Raw genomic sequence first — 8275 nt, 5'->3', positions numbered from 1 at the left:
TAATATGATCCCAATGACCCATATGAGCGATGTGACTGTTGATCAAGCTGCCCTTTTATATACCTTGATGATGAGGCAACCTGTCGACTTTCCAAAAATCATGTTTGAGTACATGCAGAAGTTTCCTAGAAGCAGATATCACAAGCAAGCATTTGGATTCCCACACTTGATTACTCAAGTGTGCTTAGAAAAAAAGGTTCCCACTTTCTGAAGGATCTTATGCTCCCTCCTTTGCCAAAGTTCAATTATAGAGAAATTCAATGTGCTGAGGGAACAAGAGATGTGCCAGATCAAGCTACGGATGGTAGAAGGCATATTGATCCACCTCATGTTGAGCCTACACTGAGCAACCTCATAGCACTCATCCAAAATATGCATGAGGGTCTCCAGAGCCAGCTGGATCGGATTGACTTTAGGCTCCACCACATTGAGCTATTCTCGCATCAGAGATTTCAGATGGACTTGCCAGAAGAAGAAGAGGAGGCCAATACTGATGTTGGCCAAGACTCAGACACTCACGCTGACTAGCTTCACCCTTCTTTACTTTACTACCTTTTATTTCTATTTTTAATTCTAATTAGCTATTAATTAGTTCTTTTTGGGTAAATATAGTTAGCCATGATCTTCTGATATCTTTTGTGTAGGGCTAACTTTGATCTTTTTGTAGCTAATATGTGATACCTTGACTAATCTCTTGCAACTAATTACTTTATGATAACTTGTGTACATGCTGGTGTAGTTAGTTATATTTTTGGACTGCTTGTGGATATATCTCAATTATACTGTTACAGGTTTCTAATTTTTTGTGCCTCTCATGTACCTTCTTTTTAGTTATTAAGTTGCATGAGAGAGGGCCCTTATTTTACCCTTTTGACAGTGTGGACACAGTTCAATTTAAGTTTGGGGGTGAGGGTATTATTTTGGTTGATTTGACATGAACTTCAATTTTGAAACTTAGCTATTTATTATTTCTCTCTTCTGAAATTTGAGCTAGATTGAAAAATTATTTATTGAATAGAATGCGTGATCCAATGATAGAACGTTGCTTAAATTATATGTTTTATAGGAAGTTGTGAGCAATATTTTGGCATGCTTAATTTGCAGGGTTAAGGCTTGCTTTCTGGTAATTTGTGAAATTTTCTTTTGCACTTTTGAATCAGACAATGATTTGAATGCCTCTATTAGGAAATTTTGTGGCAAGTTTATGTGCATTTTCTTTCTCAATTGAGAAACTCTAGAACCTATCTTGGAATCTCTTAAGGCATTTTAATCACTTCGCATGATATTAAAATATGATTTGGGCATTCTTTCAAATGCATTTGAGCCTTTCAAGCCTACCTATTGCATCATTTCCACTTGAACCCCCTTTTAAGCCTGGAATTGAAAATCTTATGTATTTTCTTTTTGAAACCTACATTAAACCCTAGCCTCTACAACTTAAAAAACCATGAACTACCTTACTCTTGAGATAAGTGATAAAAAAAATTGTTGTGTGTTAGTGGGGAAGATTAGTTTAGTTGTTCAAGGAGGTGTTGTAGTTGTAAATTTGGGTGTGAGGAATGGAAATGAAGTTTGAAATTCTACTAATTGTGCTCTTAAAAAAAGTATAAAAAAATATAGAAATATACATGAAAAAAATTGCAATGAAAAAAAAATAAAGTTTCAGTATCAATAAATTTGGAGTATAAGGAATGGTTTTTGGGATAAGTTTGGGGGAAAAGTATTTAGCTAGCAAGGATAGAATGGTTGGCTTCTCATTGTCATTTATCTCAAGTTCGTTGAATTCCATTTATCCTTTCATTTCAATAAGCCCAAAACCTTCGGCCATGCTACAAGCTTACAAAGTCCCATTGATTTTGAATTATGTGAAGTGATCTTTTAGTGGAGAGAGAAGAAGAGTTTAGGCATATGAAGTCTTGATATTGAGCTTGTTTCATGCATATTGAGTTGTTATATTTTGACTTGATAGTTGCAGGAAAATCATTCTCTGGTCTCACACACACACATTTCTAAATTGTTGGAAAGCATGATCTTAATTTGTGAATTGGGCATTCCTTTACATTTCACTGCTATCCTCTTTAATATATATTTGAAGCAACTAGTGAGAATATTTTCATGCATGCTTAGTAGATGAATAATTGATTAATCTAGTTGTTTTATTACTTGTTTTACTCGAGGACGAGTAAAAATCTAAGTTTGGGGGTGTGTTAACCTCTAGAGGTTCAAGTTATTTCATCACATTTTCCTTATATTCTAATCCATTTTGGTTTATATGTTTTTATTGCCCAAATTAGGAAAATGTGCATTTTGTTTTGGGCTTGTGTTCTTAGCTTTAATTTGATATTTTTAGCCTAATTTCATGTTATTTTGATTGAAGTTTTGATTAGAAGCATTTCTGGAGCTTTGTGGAGGTTTTTGGAAGGCTTTTGGATGAAGAAATCAAGAGCAAAATGAATGATTTTCGTTAGCTGTAAAAACAGTGCAGAACTGCTAAAGTCGTGACTTTCGTTCGCGACTTTCACCGCTGTCAAAAAGATGCTACGTTTCATTTATCAGAAATTAATTGCCTAGGATACATATAAGCTGAGAGCTCAACCCAGAACAGATTCTTCAAACTTTTAGACACACTTAGAGCTTGGTTGTGCTAGGGTTTGGGCATTGGAAGAGTTGGGATCAAGAGATTGAAGCTTTGAAGATATTTGAAGCTCATTTTCTTCAGTTTTTCTATTCCTCTTCCCTTTCCTCTCTTGTAATCTAAAATGGATATACTTATTTTGTATATTTGCAGCTTGTGGATGATTATGAGTAGCTAAACCCTTTGTTCTAGGATTATTTGGAACCCTTGTATGAATTAACACTATATTTCTCCTCTCTTTTTGTGATTAATGATATATATGTGTTTATTTTACTCTTTCCTTAATACTTCTACTTGATTGGCCACCATTTAGATGTTGGGTTCACTTAATTGATGCTTGAGAGGGCTAGATTGAGTGTAGAACTTGAGTAAAATTGTGTAAGAACTTGATATTTGCATGTTGAATGGATGGTTTTACTAGTAAGATAGAGATATACTTGCTAGCCTTGCATAGCCACATTATGGTTGGTATTCAAAATTAAGTTTTATTAATTGTAACAAGAGATTGTGCAATTAATTTAACTAAACACTTGTTCATGACTTGAGAGAGCTTGTCCAAGTATTTTTAGAACCCTAGGTTAGCACTTATTTTCATTAAAAGCAATTATGAGAGGAGGTAATTTTGGTGTTATGAAATGCAAAGGGGATAAATAATCCTAGGTCCTAATTTGTGTTTGAAGTTTGTAAATTGTAACATCCTGATTTTTTATATAATAAAGAAATTGTGTAATTTAGGTTTTGAGAAAAAAATGATAATAATAGGAATTTATATTATTTGAGGTTATTTAGAAATAATATTATGGTTAGGTATTTAATTATGAATTTAAAAATTTAAATTTAAAACCACATAAGCAATATTTAGTTAAGATATAATATATAAATAATTTTTTTTATGTGTGTGTTTAAAAAAAAAGAGAAGGTAGAAGGAACAAAAAAAGGGGGGTGGAAGGTTGTTGTTTCTAAGTCCCACATTGGTTAGATGAGGGAAGAGAAGAGGTGCCTTCATGTATAAAAAGGAGGGGGTGTGTGCATTAGGAAGCATGAGAGGCTAAGATGCAATTTAGAGAAAATTATAACTTTTGGCCCAAAGGTTTGAATAATTAAATTCAAACCTATAGTTTTTTTTTAATATAATTTTGGGACTCACAATCCCATTTTTATATTATTTTTCTCTCTTCCTCTCACGTTGCTCGGCGTTTTCTCGCAAGGGGGATTATTTTCTTTTTCTTCAGGTATGTTCTAACTTTCCTGTTTAGATTAGCATTTAAAAATTTATTTAATTACAAAATTAATTTTATAGTTATTTTCTAAATAATATTAGCTTTCTAGTGATATGATTATTTTGTAGGATAGAGTAAATATTTTGATTAGGATTTTTCTATAGGATAGTTAATCTGATGATATGATGGATTAAAAATATAGGTTAAAATTCTTAGGGATATAATAAATATTATAGAATATTTTCTTGAGGTTGAAACTCATGTTTAAGAATTTTTGAGTTAAAATCTAGATCTATATGGTTGAATTTATGTGGAATCTGAGATGTAGGGATAAACCTATGATTATTAAATATTTATTTAAGTATGAATAGGTATTTTTGAGGTTATAGAAAGGTGATTTGAGGCTTCAGGATAATTCTAAAATTTTTAATTTATTTTTGGATGAATTTTTAGAATGTAGAAGGATGAAATTGTGATACTAGAAGTGAATTGAGGATAAAAAAAATAGTTCATTAGGGTACGAGAATTTTAGAAAAGAATTTGGGAAGTTAAATGAGGCATAAATCTTAAATTAGTGTTAATATGGACTATAGATTTAAGACTTTCTAACTCTTTAAATTAGAGTTATTTATTTTAATGTAAAATTAATATATAGTATTGTGAAATAATTATGTAGATTATATTGACAAAGATAGTGGTGAAAAAGGAGTTGTGAAGGGGAACTTGTTATTCAAGACACAAGGTAACCATTATTAATGTGTTGTGATGAGTGTGTTTGTGAATGGTTATGTGTTGTTTTGTTGTTTGGAAAAATTATGAATTATTGAAAATAAATACTGTATATACTTGTTTGAAATTATTGCCAAGTGGGTTAAAAATTTATTTTTTTTTATCATGATGAGATATTATTGTTCGGATATATTCCTGTTTGGATATTTGAATGATGCATGACTTGTCAGGGTATTTTAATGTATGGTGTTAATGGGAATTTCTGTTCGGTTAATTATTACCACGTGGTAAGCCCTCATTGGACCCAATGAGTGGCGTGTCGCTTGGTCCAACTCACCTTTGGCCGGGTGATTTGGCGTCCGAGCATGGCGAAAGGAGGATATAAGGTGCAGTCATGCAAATTAAATACTTGTTCGGTTTGTTTGAAAGTATTGTTCGGTTAAATGTTTTGTGTGCCCACTTAGCAATCGCATGATTAGTTACATCCGCATGCATCATTACATATTAATTTTTGGTTACTGGGACTTTTAAGTCTCATTCCCCGTGGTTAATATTTTTACAGGAGCGAGTCCGGCCGAGAAAGCACCAGAGGTGTAACTGTGGTGTATGAGACACCATCTTTTACGTTGCCTCTTATTTTAGATTATACAATGTATCTTGTGCCAACTTAGGACATATCTTCTTTGTGAAGCATGTAAACTCTAATCCTTTTTATTAAAAGTATTTATATGACCAAGAGGATTATGTCTGTCCCTCTTGATTTATGATCTGATTTGAATAACATGCTATGAGGATCATGTCTGTCCCTCATGGTTCTAATTGTTTTTTTAGATATTTTAAGACCTGTGGTATATTGTCTTGGATGTATCGTGGTAGAAATTTTTCTACCATGATAAGGGTTCAATGAAAAAAAAAATAAAAAAAAGGATTTGTTGAATTAATAACTTGTGAAAAAATCGGTCTGTAAATTTGAGGGTGTTACATATTGGTATCAGAGCATCATGTTTCGAGCCTATATTTTAGTAACACTTATTTAAGCTTTTGTTTGAAACTATTATTTGTGTGAATTTAATATGTATTTATTATGTGTGGTGCATTGCATATAGTCGGTTGGCAATATACATTGTTATGGTGCTTCTCATTGTATGGCCATTATATAGCTAGGCTAATTTTATTATTTATATCTTGTATCCTTTAGGAGGGGAGAGAAAATGCCTGTTACTCGTGGTAACTCAGGATTCCAACATGAGCACCTGCCACCGCCACTGCCAAATGAGGAGCCTGACTTGGCGGAATTAAGAATGCTTGTAAAAACATTAACAGACAAGGTTCAAGGATACGAACAAGAGTTGACGGAGCTAAAGAGGCAAAAGGTAACTGAAAATGGAGATAGGGCTCATGTTGAGAGTCATGTGGGGGAAGGCAGTTCCTCACATCCTGCCACTCTGAGAGATCATGAGTCTAGAAGGAAAGAAATTAGGCAGGAGGAACAGAGAGCCCCACCGACCATTACTGATGTGTGGGAAACTGTTAGGAAGTTTAACCCTCCTACGTTTGATGGTAACCTTAAACCATCCGTGGTAGAGGAATGGGTGAAGAGACTCGAATCCATCTTTCGAGTAGTCACATGCACCAGCAATCAAAAAGTACAAGTAGCATTAGTGCTCCTAGTGAAAGGAGCAAGAGATTGGTGGGAGACAGCAGGGCCCAGGGATGATTCTACACTCACCTGGGAGGAATTCAAGGAAAAATTATTCAGGCATTACTTTCCATCAGAGTTAAGGTCTGAGAAGGAAGCGGAATTCCATGCCTTTAAGCAAGGGAACCTCGATGAGGACACATTCATTGCTAAGTTTCAGGAGTTATCTAGATACTCCACGTACCTGCAGTATAGGGATGATTCCGAATGGAAGGCTAAGCGCTTATTGGAGAAGGCTAGACCAGAATTGAGGGAACAATTGGCTCATCTAGATATCCGAGATTATGATGAAATGTGCATAAAACTACAAGTAGTAGCTCGCAGTAAGAAGGAGGTTGAGAGAGAGAAGAGGGGTTATTCATATAGTAGACCCCCAACCTACCCTCGACCCACCGGAGGCATTATGAAGAAAAACCATCAGGGTTCGAGTAGCTCATGGAACCAAGGAAGGCAGAAGGGTCCATTTCAAAGGGGCCAAGGACAGAGGAGCTATCATAGTAGTTATCACGGGTCACAGAGGAGCCCAACAGTATCTACCCCTGCCCCGAGTACAGCGAGCTCTCAACAGTGCACTAAATGCGGGCGTCGTCATTTCGGACAGTGCTGGGTCTGTTACATTTGTGGGAAACCCGGTCACATTGCAAAGTTTTGTGGGGACAACCAGGGCTCAAATATGAAGAACCCTTCCCAACATCCTACTGTCTCTGGTCGTGTGTTTGCTCTTACTCAGGACACCATGAACTCCCCAGATGCCATTAGAGGTAACATCAAAATCCTTCATCATGATATTGTTGCACTATTTGATTCGGGTGCTACACACTCTTTTATTTCTGAAACTTGTGTAAAGAACCTTGATTTGCCTGTGTGTATTTTACCTTTTGATATGAATGTGTCTACTCCTGCGGGAGAATCTGTGAGGACCGCTAAGGCATGCCTTAACCTAGTAGTCGAGTTTAAAAATAGGAAAACAACTATGGACTTAATTATCCTACCACTGAGAGGTATGGATGTAATTGTGGGAATGAATTGGATGGCTGCAAATGGTGCTATCCTAGATTGTAGAGAGAGGAGTGTGTCTTTATCTTCTTTGTCGGTGACCCCAGTCGAGACTCAAGATCATGTTTTCTTGTCGGCGGCGCAAGTTGATAGATGTATGAAGAAGGGTTGCCAGGCCTACATGGTTTTCTTCTCTATCCAAGCTGAGATTGATGAAGGCGTGAAGAATATCCCAATTGTCAAAGAATTTGCGGATGTATTTCCAGACGAAGTCTCCGGTTTACCCCCAAAGCGCGAGGTAGAGTTCTCAATTGAATTGGTACCCGGTACAGGGCCAATTTCTAAGGCTCCTTATCGGATGTCCCCTTCAGAGTTAGCGGAACTGAAAAAGCAAATTGAAGAGCTACTTGAGAAGGGTTTCATCAGACCGAGTGTTTCACCTTGGGGATCTCCAGTCCTTTTTGTAAAGAAGAAGGACGGAAGCCTCCGATTGTGCATTGATTATAGACAATTGAACAAAGTAACCATCAAGAACAAATATCCACTTCCGAGAATCGATGATTTGCTGGATCAGCTTGTGGGATCCGCAGTTTTCTCAAAGATTGACTTAAGGTCAGGGTACCACCAATTGAGAGTGAGAGCAGAGGATATACCTAAGACAGCATTTCGGACGAGATATGGGCATTATGAATTCATGGTGATGCCGTTTGGACTTACGAATGCTCCTGCGGTATTCATGGATTACATGAATAGGATCTTTCGACCCTATTTAGATAAGTTTGTAGTAGTGTTTATTGATGACATTCTTATTTATTCAAAGGATGAGGAGGCTCATGGTGAACATTTAAGAATCGTCTTGCAAGTTTTGAGGGAACATAAGCTTTATGCCAAATTAAGCAAGTGTGAATTTTGGCTCCAAGAAGTAAAGTTTTTGGGCCATGTTGTGTCCAGAGATGGAGTTGCGGTGGATCCTAGCAAGATTGATGCAGTGATGAA

The 8275-nt window shown here is 35.9% G+C and overlaps 1 long non-coding RNA gene across 1 annotated transcript; it reads left to right on the top strand.

Annotated features, from left to right (window-relative positions):
- Positions 1 to 3572: 3572 nt before the first annotated feature.
- LOC129292510 (uncharacterized) lies at positions 3573 to 5354 on the top strand. Its single transcript, XR_008588895.1, has 3 exons — positions 3573 to 3867; positions 4532 to 4597; positions 5147 to 5354. It is a non-coding gene; the product is annotated as an uncharacterized LOC129292510 (long non-coding RNA).
- The last annotated feature ends 2921 nt before the right edge of the window (positions 5355 to 8275 follow it).

This window comes from Prosopis cineraria, unplaced genomic scaffold, assembly GCF_029017545.1.
Source record: "Prosopis cineraria cultivar Desert tree isolate PC_DT_omini unplaced genomic scaffold, ASM2901754v1 PC14, whole genome shotgun sequence".
NCBI lineage: Eukaryota > Viridiplantae > Streptophyta > Magnoliopsida > Fabales > Fabaceae > Prosopis > Prosopis cineraria.
The sequence above is the reverse complement of the archived record's forward strand: the minus strand, read 5'-3'. Positions and strand labels throughout refer to the sequence as shown.